The following is a 14,968-nucleotide window of genomic DNA, read 5'->3' as shown; positions in this document are numbered from 1 at the left end:
AGCTGAGTGTAAAACCAGCTCCTTCCCTGACCACAATCCTTTGCAATACTCCAAAAGTGAAAGGACAAACACCACAGCTGAAAAGAGAGGCAACACAAACACACCACACACATCACCACTACCACCACCAACTCTACACCTGCACCCATTATCCCTCTGCACATCACACACCATGGCACCACAGAAAATACCCAAATTCACAGAGTGAGTTGTCAGTCATGGTAGATGAGATAATAAGAGTAGAGCCACAATTGTTTGGTAACCTGGTCCAACAGACACCATTAGCCACTAGAACACAAATGTGGACAAGGTTAGTTGACAGGGTCAATGCAGTAGGGACCACCCAGCGCAAAAAACAGGAAATCATGAAGCAGTGGCATGACCTGAAGAGTGTAGTGAAAAAGAAGAGGGACAAGAACCATGAGCTGGCCCAGAGGACTGGAGGTGGCCCTCCCATTCCACCAAGAACATTCACTGCATGGGAGGAGAAGGTGCTTGCCACACCGCATCCAGAGAGTCTCACGGGAATAGCCGGGGGAGTGCAGGCTGGTAAGAACCAACAAATGTATAACATTACACTGCTATGTACTGTCTTGCAAAACTACAAAGCCACATCTCCCAGGCCCAAGTACATGCATCTGCACCACAATACCCAACACAGGTCACACAGATGTAACATTCACTCCATCTGAATCATCCCAAAAGTAGCCAACATTTACAGGGTGTATATGTCCAGGCAACCAGCACTACTACTCCCACCATGCACCACTGTCCCACCCCTGAGCAGGATGGAGCACTCCCCCCACCCAGAATCATGTATCAGCCATTGTATGGTTCACCTTCACCTAACGGGTAGGTAGCCATCTTCCCAGGGAGGGCTGTTTGGGGTGGGAGGCCTGCAATACAACTCCCACCATGCACCCCTGTCCCACCCTGAGCAGGATGGAGCAATCCCCCACCCCCCAAGAAGCATGTGGCAGCCATTAGATCACTACAAACAAACTAACAGGTAGGTAGCCATCTTCACAGGGAAGGCTGTTTAGGGGTGGGAGTTCTGCAAAACAACTCCCACCATGCACACCTGTCCCACCCCTGAGCAGGATGGAGCACTCCCCCCCACCCAGAAGCATGTGCCAGAAAGTCCGCAACAATGTGACAACAGGACAGGTAATCAGACAGTGCATGCACCCCAACATACCTCAAGAAAAGCATGGATACAGATAACAACACAAGGCCTCACATCACACAAAAATTGACACATATACAATCTCAAAATACAGTGTGCAGATAGCTAAGCGTATGTAACTGTCACAGACACAGGAGTGTGACTCACCAAATCCAATGTTGAAGCAAATCCGGGCACCAACATGCCCAGCAACGTATGCTCTCTGTAACTTCCATGGGGGCTGAGCATTAAGGACCATAGGAAAAGTAAACAAGCATGGTCTGTTGAAGAAATAAATCAAAGCACAGGACAGGACAAAGGAATGCATGAGATGACAATGGCTAGTTCATGCGCAGATGTAACGGCTGCCAGGCAGAGCAATCAGCAAAGATGCTTCACATCAAGTTGTCGATCCGCCAGTTGTCAGATGCCAACCTTTCATCCTAATAATAAAATCTGCACATGGGGCATGGTATCCATTGACATGTCACCCCCTGGGAAAATAATGTATGTACTCCCACATCATGTCATAATGTACATCACTGTGCAGACATACAATGTGTGAAATAGTTAACTGTGTGTTGCATCACCTGTAAATAAGAGACAGTGAACAGCAAGCTTCAGGTGTGCACATCAATGACCACAGGTGACCAAGAACTGACTGCAGAGGACGAAAACACCAACCTGCAGAGACAGTCTCCTCCCCTGGTACATGGACTCTCTGGTGCAGACTCCCTGGATTCTGACGATATTGAGCAGGAAGACGGCCCATCTGGTATGCAACAGAGCAATCGGTCCCAGGACACCACAGCCACCCCCGCTCTCTCAGCAACAACTACAACAACAACAACGCTGAGCCCTGCTGGAACGACCCATGCGGCCACCACCACCACCAGTGCTGGCTGCAACACCCGCCCTGCCACAGAGGATGTCCACCCCACCCCAACAACTGCGGAGGGCAGGGAGAATAGGCATGTGCAGACAGTGGTGAGCCAACAGGGCTGTGACAGCAGGGCAGGGGCGAGGCCGAGGGAGACACGAAGACAACAGGAGCACGGGACCGAAGCCCTGGCAAACATCAGCAGAGTCATTGGGGCCTACAAACAGGTCCAGGGACAAACAGACCAGGCCCACCAAGATGCATGTGAGCTCCAACAGGTGCTGAGGTCCATGGACCACCGCATGGGCCAGATTGTGGACCTCTTGGGCCAGCTGGTTGTGGAACTGAGGATCAGGTCTGCGGCACAAACTACATCTCGACCTCCCTCCGGTGTCCCGCAGAGTGCCAGTTCACCATCATCCCCTGCGGACACTGAGAGGGGTGAATCTTCAGACCCCACTGGCCCTGCAGCAGTGGCCCCCCAGCCAAAATACCAAGGGGCCATCCGAGGAAATCCTTGGGAACAAGCCGTGGCAAAGCACCTGCAAAACGCCTTCCAAGGGGCCGGACATGATGGCACACCTCTTCACCTTACCATTGACTTTGTCAACTATCCTTCCCCACAATGCCAGGTTAATGGCATCCGTCTGTTGGACTGGGTCACCGCAACAGTGTGGTGAGGAATCAATTGTCTCATCTACCATTACTGAAAACTCATTGCTTCACCTTTCGCATTTCTGTAAATATTCACTCCCCTGTCACATATATCCCTTGTAAATAAACACTCCTTACACACCAATGACGTTGTGTCTGCTCCATGTTTATCACAGTATGTGCAATGTTAACCATAATTACAATGTCACAGGAGGATGGATTGTCTGTTGGCAAGGAGAGGCTGAAGGAACCTATGAAAACACAACAGAACAATAGTCACTAGTCAGGCGGTGGCATCACAGCCAACACACAACACTTGTCATCAAGGTACTCCAATCTACACACATTATAATGAGCAACAGTACCGACAAAGACATCCTGTAGCTGTGCATAACTACCCTGTTCCCTAAACATTGGCAGCCAACACTGAATCAACAGCAGGCTGAAGTCACAAAGCTAACATCGACCTTTTCAACAACAACAACATCAGCACACAATGGCCCCGTTGTACATTGTCACTCACCTTCAAGTGAAGTAGCGGTTGATGATCTGTTGGTGCAGGTAGACGCCTTCCTCCTCTCCGCTATCCTCATCACTGGACATGGGTTGGTTTGCAGGCCAGGGACTTTGCTGCTCATCACCATCCAGGAGCAGTGGGATCTCCTTGCGCAAGGCCAGGTTGTGGAGCATGCAGCATGCGACAATGATCTGACACACCTTTTTGGGTGAGTACATCAGGGCACCTCCGGCCTTGTCCAGGCAGCGAAACCGTGACTTCAGGAGACCAAAAGTACGCTCAACCACACAACGTGTCCTCCCATGGGCATCATTGTAGCGGACATCAGCTGGTGTCCTGGGATTCCGCAGTGGGCTCAGCAACCAAGGACGGTTGGGATATGCAGAGTCACCTAGAAGTGAGGAACACAGAGAAACCTTGTAATGTCACTGTGGCAGAGGACAGCATGTCACACACAAAGCACGCTATTTGATTATGCATACTCACCCACAATCCATGCATGCTCAGGAAGCAGATTAGCCATCGGCTGTGGTACGATGCTGTTACGCATGATGTATGAGTCATGGGCTGAGCCGGGAAATTTGGCACACACGTGCGAGATGATCATATCCACCTGGCACACCACTTGCACATTTATGGAGTGGAAATGTTTACGATCCCTGTAGATGTGCTCACGTGCCTGTGATGGAACCAGCCCAGCATGTGTGCAGTCAATGGCACCAACAACATGGGGGATGTGTCCAAGGGCATAACAATCTCCCTTCACAGCCGCCAATTCAGGCCCCCTGGGGAAATGGATATATCTGTCCTTGTAGATCATCTTAGCAGTTAGGACATCACGCAGCACCATGCTGAACATAGGTTGCGACATCCCATCTGCGCTGGACACCATGTGCTGGAATGATCCAGTGGCAAAAAAATGAAGGGTCGCCATCACCTTAGACGTTGGGGTGAAAGCTGTTGGATATGTTCGGCGAGGCTACAGGTGGGGCTCCAACATAGCACAAAGGTTCTGTAGGGTGGCTCTATCCAGATGGAATTTCCGGATGATCTCTTCATTCTCCATGTCTGCCAGCACTGTGAAGGGACGATGCAGATTTGGTCTCCTCCTAGTTGAGATGAAAGTGGACACGTCAATGCAATACACCATGAGATGGGCACAACCTCTTACGTTTTGACAGACATAATGCCTACAATGACTGTCATCACAATTGAGTTACAGAGCAGCTTACATGTAGGGACACCTTCAGCTACACTAATCGTACACTTGTCCACTTTCACACAGCAAGTACCTCCAAAACAACCTCGGTCTATAAGAATGCACATAGGGATATGGCCACATCTAGCATGGGCACGCCAGAGAGTATATCATCCAGCATATGTGTCAAAATGCAACATTACTGTCTCATACCTAGCAGCTGTACCGGTAACACTTTCAGGTGTAAGTTGAACATGGCACACATCAACAACACAATTACCACAGACTGAGCGTAAACAACAAGTGTGTGCATGATCCAAGATAGGAGGACGGTGAAATCTGCACATTCTTCATTAAGACATACATCGCTGTGATTAGGCCTGGGCAATAAATTCTGTTCCGCTCGCGGAATTTGTGTAATTTTGCGTTCCGCGGAGAACACAGAATTGCCCAAAATGCTGCGTTCCGCGGGTTCACGGAATTTTTTCCTTGTTCGAGTTCTCAAAATGCGTGTTCGCAAGATATTTCCCCCCAAGCATGCAAACAGCGTTCGCGAACAGGAAAAAAGCATCGCGAACAAGCAATTCCACATGTTCGCGGAATTTCTGCGTGCTCTCGGAGATTTTAACTGTTTCACTGAGCTTTGCGTAGCGAGCCTACGCAAATTCCGCCCACCCCTAGCGTGATTTTCACTACACTTTCACACATTGATATGTGTCCACATTGGAGAGTTCATAACAACACTGCTCTGTGTACATGTCGATCAATATCACAAGTGACATGTGAGGGAGAACATGCCAATGTACCAACTCACATACACAAACATGGCACGTGTAGTCAGCAGTGTGTTAAATCTCACATTGGCATTGTGTGCACAATGATGTGCCATTAATCATGTGGCCACTGTGCACTGTTGATGACTGCCCATTGGCCATTGACACAACATGATGTGTCCATAGGTGCTGTCAAAGTGCTCCGTCAATGTATGGCCCCCAATTCGAGGTCGCTACCGACTGGCACATGCGGTGTGTCACCGCCAATGCCCAAGACACAATCGCGGTAGGGATAGATATGTATGTATTGCCAAATGGCAGTTGGCATGCTCCGCCACCCAAATCCTAGTCACTGATGTCAATGTAAGTCACCCAAATCGCAGTAGCTACTGCCTGGCACCTGCAGTGTGTCACCACCAATGCCCAAGAAACAATCGCGGTAGTGATAGATATGTACGTATTGCCAAATGGTGGTCGGCATGCTCGTCCACCCAAATCCCGGTCACTCATGTCAATGTATGGCACCCAAATTGCGGTAGCTATCGCCTGGAACCAGCTCTGTGTCACCGCCAATGCCCAAGCCCTTACAGCCAATGGGAATTGCAATCGTGGTAGCCTAATGCAATTTTGAAAATCGCAATAGGTGTGCTCCGCCACCGCGGGCCGGTCATTGGATGCATTTGAAAAAGGCAGACCAGGAACACCAATTGCAGCAGCTTAGAACCACTGAAATGACCCCAATCAATCAATCAATCAATCAATCAATCAATCAATCAATCAATCCCCCAGGGGGCTATATATGTGTGGGAGAGAGCCTCACATTTCCACTGCTCCCACAGTCTGCTACCTGAGACCCCTCACCTGCTGCTGTCTCCAGAGACTGCTGCCTGAGACACCTCACCTGCTGCTGCCTCCAGGGACTGCTGCCTGAGACCCCTCACCTGCTGCTACCTCCAGGGACTGCTGCCTGAGACCCCTCACCTGCTGCTACCTCCAGGGACTGCTGCCTGAGACCCCTCACCTGCTGCTGCCTCCAGGGACTGCTGCCTGAGACCCCTCACCACCCACAGCCGCTGCTGCTGTCACATGGCCACAGTGATGGCGAGGACTCAGAAGATCCAGGCCAGTCCCTTCACCAGCGAGGAGCTGGAGGTCCTGGTGGAAGAGGTGCTCACACAGTATCCAAGGCTATATGGTGCCCCAAATGTCGTGGTAAGTCTTCAACAGTGTGTGTGAGAGTGCAGGGGGGTCACACATGTAGTTGATCTGATGCAGTATGTGCCTGAGGGGAAACATCGTTTACAACGCGGGGATTACATCGCAATGCCATTACATCGCGGTTTTTACAACGCAAGTCGTTACAACGACTTGCGCTAGATGGCGCTCTAGGACAAGGAATAGTATAATTTACTATCCAACACCTTCCCTACTGTACATAGACTGGAGTTGGAATAGTAAATTATACTACTCCTAAGTCCAGCGCCCTCCAACGCAAGTCGTTGTAACGACTTGCGTTGTAAAAACCGCGATGTAATGTACCGCGATGTAAATGTATGCATTGTAACGTCATACATCCGTGCCTGAGAGTGTGGGGTAATTAAGGGTGGGCGTAGTTCGCGAAGTAGCACTTCGCGAAGCTACGCAAAGTGAAGTTCGCACTACGCGAGCTACGCGTAGCACTTCGCGAACTGCGAAGTAACATGTTCGCACTGTGCAAGATGTTGTTTTCAATGATTGCACAGTGCGGACAAGCAACCGGCACTGTGCAATCATTGAAAATGGCATCTTGCACAGTGCGAGCTGTAGTTTTCTGCTGCTCGAGTAGATTTTTCCTCGAGCTGCAGCTTTCTCAACGCGAACTGGTAGTTTCTCATCGCGAGCGGTCGCGAGCATACGCGACCCCTCGCAATGAGAAACCTGACCTTCTCGCGTTGGGAATCTCGCCGGGAGGTTTATTTTCCATGCTCGCGATCGCGAACAAGGAAAAAGTCTCGCCAGGATGTCATTTTGCTTGCTCGCGGTCGCCAACTTGACGTTGAGGACCGCGAGCAAGCAAAAAATGACCGCAGCACTACGCAACACTACGCTACGCGTGTTCGCACTGTGCTACGTGCAGTTCGCGTAGCGCGAAGTAGCGCGAACTTCGCAAACTACGCGAGCGTAGCGTAGTGCTTCGCCCAGGCCTAGGGGTAATGTCATGCACTGCCTAATATGCTGTCTCCAGGGGTATGGGTGTGTAGCCTATAACACATGTATTGTCTTGTCAGCCATACAGTGAGCAGCTAGTTGGTAATGAAGGAGCCAGGACGGTGATTGCTTATATGAATGGCTGTGTGGGTCCCTGTTGTCCAGCTCAGTGTGAGCTCACCTGGCCTGCACAGTCACCACCCAAAATGACAAGGACACATCACTGAAGGTACAGAGTGTTACATGTGTCTTTTTTCATTGCTCTCCATCAATGAGCCATCTCAGCCCTGTAGATTGCACACGACAGGCCTTGTGAGAAGGGGGTGTGTTTGTGAGATCATGTCCCTCAATGTGACATCCATGACACAGTGAGCCAGTCACAGGGCAAGGACATTGAGGGCTGCGCAGTGTTGGACACAGTGAGTCTACCCCCAAACATATGTTGATATGTAATGTATGTCTTGCTCTACCTCAAAAATGGACAGTATATGTGGGCAGACTACACATGGTTTTCTGTGCTGGCATCCTGCATGTGTATGAGATGGGCAGGTACTGTGTCCACCCTCACACCTGCATGCATTTATTTACGTGTGGTTCTCCCATGATGATGTACCATGTGAGATGCATTCTTGTCTCTGTTAGACATATCTGTGGATTTTGGATTAGTCAGTATCATGCTACTGTCCTGAGAGATTTTGGTACATTACACTGTGTAACTGATGTTTCCCCCCTCTTGTCTCCCATGCCTGCAGCTCAAAGTACACCAGCATAAGGCCGTGTGGAGGGCCATTGCAAGCAAGGTGTGGGCTCTGGGTGTCTCAAACCGTCGGCGCACCCACTGCCCCAAGAGGTGGGATGACATCTGCCAGCTGAGCAAGAACGTGGTGGAGATGACACTGGGGCTGCTCCCTTGGACAGGCAGGTTGGCACGGCGCAGCATGACACCACTAATGGCCCGCTTCTTAGGCGTGACACAGCCTGAGCTGAATGCACGATTGAAGGCGCATCAGCAGCAGACTAGGGGTGAGTATTCTCGGAAGGGTGACTTTGGCTGTGAGTGACTGCATGTGTACACAGTGTGGGCCAGCGCTGCGCTATGTGATGTTGGTAGTGTGATGCAGTGGCTTGTAAGTGGCCTCTGTGCTGGGTGCAGCTATCATTCATTTGTCCTACCTGTACTTACTAATGTAATATGAGTACTGGGCATTTACATAGCATTCTTTGTTGTGGTCTTCAGGTATCGTCTGCATTGGGGTAGTCTGGGAAATCACATGGAAGGGAACGACAGTGTGCCCAATCTGAGTGTGCTCCCATCAATGCATGCATTGCCTGACCTCAGATTTGTGAGGCTTAGACATCTTATGTGCAACAGTAGTTGTGCCCCAAAGTGCAACATGGTAGATGGCATGGGCTCATGGCCATTGTGGAATGCCATGTTGGAGTCTGTATCTGTTATGTCTCCTTCTACTCCATTCAGATCTGACAGTGGCAACATGTTGTAGGGTTCATCCTTGCCCCCATCAGGGCCCTAGGTCTGCTCTGAGCTATTTGTGTGTCTGGTTGAACGGAGCCACAGGCAGGATATTGTGTTGTGTGATCATCACATGGCTCGCTTATGGTTGTTTTTCTTGTTTACACACACTGTTCGAGTTAAAAATTGAGGTTGCCAATGTTATTGCACAGGGTGGTGTGCAACGTGTTGATTTCTCCACCTTCAGTGATGCTTTGCTTGCATTTGTTTGTTCTGTTGCTGCCACTGAACTGACCCTACATCTCTCTCTCTCATGCAGCATCTCCCGTGGTGTCGGAGGGACAGGGGACGGACACCAGTGGTGAGGCATCAAGCACAGCAGCTGCACAGGAGCACAGTGACACAGATGTGACCAGCGCCTCAGAGGGGGACAGGAGTCTGATGGAGGAATCACAGGCAGAGACGCAAAGCTCAACGTCATCTGACGCTGGCGGTGAAGCATCAATGTTGGCGGGCACAGGGAACGGGGACTCTGCCTCCTCTTCCACCACACAGCCTACAGTGCCCATCCTCCCACGTACTTCCACTGTTTCTGCCCGTGTTCGCACCAGTAAGAAGGGAAGAGTGTCCTTCACCCCAGGCACCGCTGCCCCTGGCCCCCCTGCTGCCATCAGTGCTGAGTCTGTGGACCTTTTGAGCCAGCTGTGTGTGGGCCAGACAGCTCTCCTCAATGCCTTCATAGACCATGACAAAAATTTGGCACAGGTGGTTGCTTTCATGGAGGGCATACATTCAGACGTGGGTGGGCTACACCTGACTGCCCAGTCTTTGTCCTCCGCAGTGAAGGCAGCCCTTTAACTGGCACAATCTCAGAGTACAGCTCCAATCCCTTTGTCCACCCCCAGCCAGGGGCCACATCTAATGATAGTGACCACGCACCACAGACATCAAGGGCAAGATACAGCACACAGCACACGCAGCACACAGCAACAGCAGCCCAAGCGGTCCAGGGCGCAGACACCATCCCCACAGAAAACTAAAGCCACCCCAGAGTGCAAAGACAAAAGCCTGTCAGGCGACACCAAGGGCCACAAAGCCAAGAAGCAGACCACAGGGTCACATGCCTCAGAGGCATCCCCAGCCAAGGAATCTCCTGTCCCAAAAGTGTCTCGCACAGACAAGCAGACAGTTTCCGTGCTCACTGAGAAGGTTGTGCCTGCTAAGAGTACACATAAGAAGAGCTCCAAGGCAGATTTACGCACAACCTCGACTCCCATCCAAAGCCCAGTGAAGCAGGGAAAGGAGGGCACTGTAGGGGGTACACCTGGTAAACAGGGGATGGAGGGGCAAAGGCAAGGGCAGACCAAGCGTACCACTGGATCCAGCACGTCCCCAGAGGGAAAGCTCCGTCTGCACCTGATGCAGCTTTGGTGGTGAGTGTGCCTGTTGTGTCCACTCCACTTCCCATTAATCCCAAGACAGGGAAGCCATTTAGAGTCCCCAAGAAGTGGAGAGGCACCCCTCCAAAATCACACCACCCACACTGTGTCTCATGTCAGCATGACTCCAACTCCATGTGCCACTACACCACCTGGTCCAAGCAGCCCTCGGGCTTCCCAAGCAACTGATGCCTATAACTCAGCTGGGCCTCTCTCTCCCCGGTCAAGTGCTCCAACTGTCCCCGACACACAGCCAGCTCCCAGTCCGACTGCTAGCCAATTCTGAGTGGTAGTCACCCTCACACACCTGTCTCTCCCACAGCAGTGCCTATACTGCCCATTGTTACCCCCCCTGACTGTGTCGCTGACCATGGCTGGCTGCAGTCACACACATTCCCTGTGCAGCTTCTCATGGACATACTCTGCACTTTGAACTGGCTACTGGCCTTGTTGATCCTTTCTGTGTTAAACTATTCCCTGTGCAGCTTCTCAATGATATACTCTGCACTTTGTGCTGGCCACTGGCCTTGCCCTTGTCTAATATTGGTGCCTATCTGTGCAATATGTGAATACAGACAGTTGCTCCTGTTGTCTTTTTGTCAGTGTCCTTACTGAATAAAGTTTTTGCTGTGTGTATATGGTTTAATGTGCCACATGCTCCGTATGCCACTTCAACAATGTCAATGGCTTGTCTCACTTTTTCTTGTTTTTACAGGGGTGACACGGACTTCAGTTCTTCCTGACTCTGATACTAATGGGTGCAATGATGGTGGTCTTAGATGAAATACCGTTATCATTGTCATTCTTTGTTCCTGTTAGCTATAATGTACACATGCCAGGTTTGGGGGCACTGCCAGCGCAAGGTGGGATTCTATTAACAGGATTGCAGGCAGGTTGGCCAGGGTCATCATGTACGTGTTTTCTTACTTTATGTGTGCCCAGCAGTGTAGGTGTATAGTCATCTTATGATGGTCAGTCATCCTAGTCACTTGGCTTGCTTTCAATGTGTGCACTTGGGTGGTCAAGAAGTGTGCAGTGTTTGGGCTGTGTTGTCTCTTGCAGCTGACAGATGCTCTGTGTGAGGTGTTCTATTTGCATGTCTGTGTGTGTGGTTTGTTGGTGTGATGTGTTTCATTCAGATGTGTGTTGCCAGTGTGGGGTGCCTTACTTGTGTGTCTGTCACATGAACTTAGGTCTATTCCAGTTCCTGTGCTTGTGTTAGATGCGTCCTTGGTATCCTCTCATATTTGAGCTGTCTCTTGTCATTCTTCTGCATGTGCAGGCATGTGGTACACTGTGACATCATGTTGACTTGATGGGTGGTGTCGTATGTCTGTCTGTGTGCCATTGTAGGCCCGTTTCTCCCAGTTTGTGTCCATGTTTGTTTTGTGATGGTGCACTTCTTGTCTGTGTTGTGGTATGTTTTCTGTGCATTGTTCCTCACTGATGAGGTTGTGCACTCCTGTTCTGTCTGTGCTCCCATTGCATTTCTACAGTTTGGCTGCACAAGTCATGTCTGGTCTTGTTGTGGTTCTGTGTGTGTTTTTGTTCAGTTATGTTTGGCAGTTGTTTTGTGCAGACATTGGTTCTGGCATCCCTGTGTGTGTGTGTGTGTGTGTGATGTTGGTGGATACCCCCAGGGGGTCTGATTGTTTGTCTGTGTATTGACTGATCATTATTGGCACCCTTCTGTGTGTCTGACACTGGTGTTGTGTGCTGCAGGTGTAATGGGGGTATGTGTGGAGATTCCTACTTGTGTTTGACAGTCATGAAGTGTGTCAATGGGCCCTGTGTGTAGTGCTGCTGACATACTCTTGTCAAGTAGTTGGATGCATATGTGTGGCTGTTCACAGTTTGACTTCATGGCCTTCCTTTCATCCCTGTGCCTATTAATGGGTTGCCTTGCTGTCTCCCTGAGTTGTTGCACTGAGGTGACTGTGGTTTGACCTCACTCACTGTGCCAGGCATGTGTGATTTGATGGGCTGAGGATGTTGTTATATGCTCCTTGTCTTGCATGTGATGTACACATATGGAGAGGTGTGGCTCACTGGTTAGAGGCGGCAGATCCGCAAGCAGAGAATCGGCCAGGGACCAGGGTTCAATTCCCGACGCGGCAGGGTCGTGGACCAGGGTCAAAACGGACTCGATAATTCTCGCCTCGGTACCTACTCTAACCAGGAACACACTCGGCAACTCTGGGCATTAGCTTGCCTCATCTCCATAACGGCCCCCCACATTCGCCGGGGATGCCTGGTTTCACCTTGGAGATACCCAGGAGGGACCATCTCACAGGGATAGCCAGGACGGGTTCCCCAGCGGTCTACAGCGCCACGACGCCTCAGGGCAGCAGTGCGCTTTACAAGACACATACATTTACATTTACATTTACATTTACACATGCTTGGTGGTTATCTCCGTGGCCTTCCATTTGTGTCCACCTCACTTTAGCTTTCCTATATGTTGTTCTCCACTGCTACTGGCATGTGGTCTGTTTATGTGGCTGTGTGTCAGTGTGGGGTATGTCTGTGTGACTTGGCAGGCTGTGTGTCCAGTGGAGTGATTGTTCATTATCTGTGTGTGTTCATTTTGTGCTTGGAATCAGTTGTCTTGCCATGTGTGTGGTGTTGTGGTGGTGTGTGGGTTGCCCTGGGACTGTGCTTCTGTGCTGTGTGTTCCTCTGCAGCCACTCCTGCTGTGGCTGTCTCCCTAGTTGTTTGGTGTGTGGTGCAGGGTGTGGGTTCACATGGCTTGTTTTTGTGCGTGGGGGCACATGGCATGTCCCTTCATGTTGGGGGGCCCAGTGTATGGAGGGTGGAGGTGTGGCCCTGTGGTCTTTGTGCACTGCCCATGCCTGGTGCTGGCCCTTTCTTCTGCATTGTGTGCATGTTTTCCTGCGTCTCCACCGGTGCGGTGATGTGACCGGGACATAACTTCATGATCACGGTAGATGGGTGACCTGGAAGCGGAGGGGTGATTTAGTGACAGGTAGGACAGGTGTGGGTACACTTGTGGATGTGTTCCCATCCCCACCAGGGTGTCTGGTGTGGACAGGAACCCTATATCAGTCCATGAGTTGGGTGTTGTGTGCAGGATTGTGTTATTGCGTGCCTGCGGCGTTGTCCGCAACAGTCCATGAGTTGCTGGTAATGTATCAGGTACAGCACCGGGAAGACATGTAGAGGTGGGTCCATTGCGGTTGGGACTGGGTGGAAGGGACCGGGAGTCTGGTTTCACGCTCCGCTGTCGTGCTTCCGCCATCTCTGGTTGAGCGGTTTCTCCGCTGCGGTACGACTGGCTGTTTGGGGCATCCTGATTTGTATGGCGGTCGGGACTTCAGTCCGCATGGCGGTGAGTCTCCATTGGCTCCCACCGCCGCGGTGGCGGGCGCACTTTGATGGCAGCTCATGTCGCACCGCGGCGGACAGGAAATGGGCTTTGTTTGGCCATACTAATATGGCGGATGTGAGAACTGCTGTTGGAGTGCTGAAAAAAGTATTTTCCACCAGCACTGCGGTGGTGCCTCTGCCCACCATACTAATAGACCCCCAAGTTCTAAGAAGGTCTGGAAGAACGTGAGTCACTTGCCATAGATATTCTGCACCTAAATGATCTTACTACATGAATGCTCCAGTGACTGATACTTTGGAAAATGTGTGCAACTTGAGCCCTCAACTGTTAGAACCCCCTTGAACTGTAGAGAAATTACTTGATGGAAAACTCAATTGAAAAGTGAACTTAATACAAAAAGAAGAACTACGAACTGTGCCTATTAGATGTTTATTATTTTAGTTATTTGTTTTACAGAAGACTAACTTAGGTTCAAGAGGAAAACTACACAAGAATAGGGATAACCATTTTAGAAGAACTCTGAGTGGGGTTAAGGATTGTCTATTAGGGAACTGCACTAACAAGAAGAACTAAGAAAAAAAGACCTTAACAGATTTAAAACAAAAAAAGAAAAACATTGTTTGCTAACAGCAAGTTCTTCTATTACTGACTCAGAAAGAAGTGTTGCATTTGAAATAAGTGCAAATGGATCATGAGAGTAATTTTCGTACTAAAAGTTATAATGATCACAGTAGTACTCGTAGGATTTTACCTAACACCTGATTCAAAGCCATCTTTTACCAATGTCACTAACACAAAAACATATCATTTTAGGGATAGTATTTTTACTAAAATGTTTGTGAGCTCCATTAAAGACGATTATCCTACTAATGTTTATTCTAGATTAATATAATAACTAAGACAATGGATGTTAAGGATTGCTATGTCTGTGCACACTTACGAACTTCTGTTCCTGAAGAAGTCAAATACTATCACATACCTTTGACATATGCAGTTTCCTGTAGCATTCTGGTTTCTCAAGTTTATAGGCCAGGGCGTTTTAAACATTTTTATTCAAACTATGATTTCGTACTATCTAGAGTACCTTTAATAGATAGCATGAATTTACACCTGCGAGCAAAAATGATGCAAACCGCTTGGTATTATTTCTTTCCACACTTACATAGAGATATCGTGAAGGCTTACAAAAAACAATCTAATGTGCTTAATGCGACCCACAGAGAAGGCTTGCATTATGTCTTTAGAGGAACGATAAATTAACAAGCCAAAGCTACAGACAGAAAGGGAGACAATTTAGAGATTTTATGGAAGAGGAGGGTAACAAATTCAGAAAGA

Source organism: Triturus cristatus, chromosome 6, assembly GCF_964204655.1.
Source record: "Triturus cristatus chromosome 6, aTriCri1.1, whole genome shotgun sequence".
NCBI lineage: Eukaryota > Metazoa > Chordata > Amphibia > Caudata > Salamandridae > Triturus > Triturus cristatus.
Note: the sequence above shows the minus strand (reverse complement) of the source record.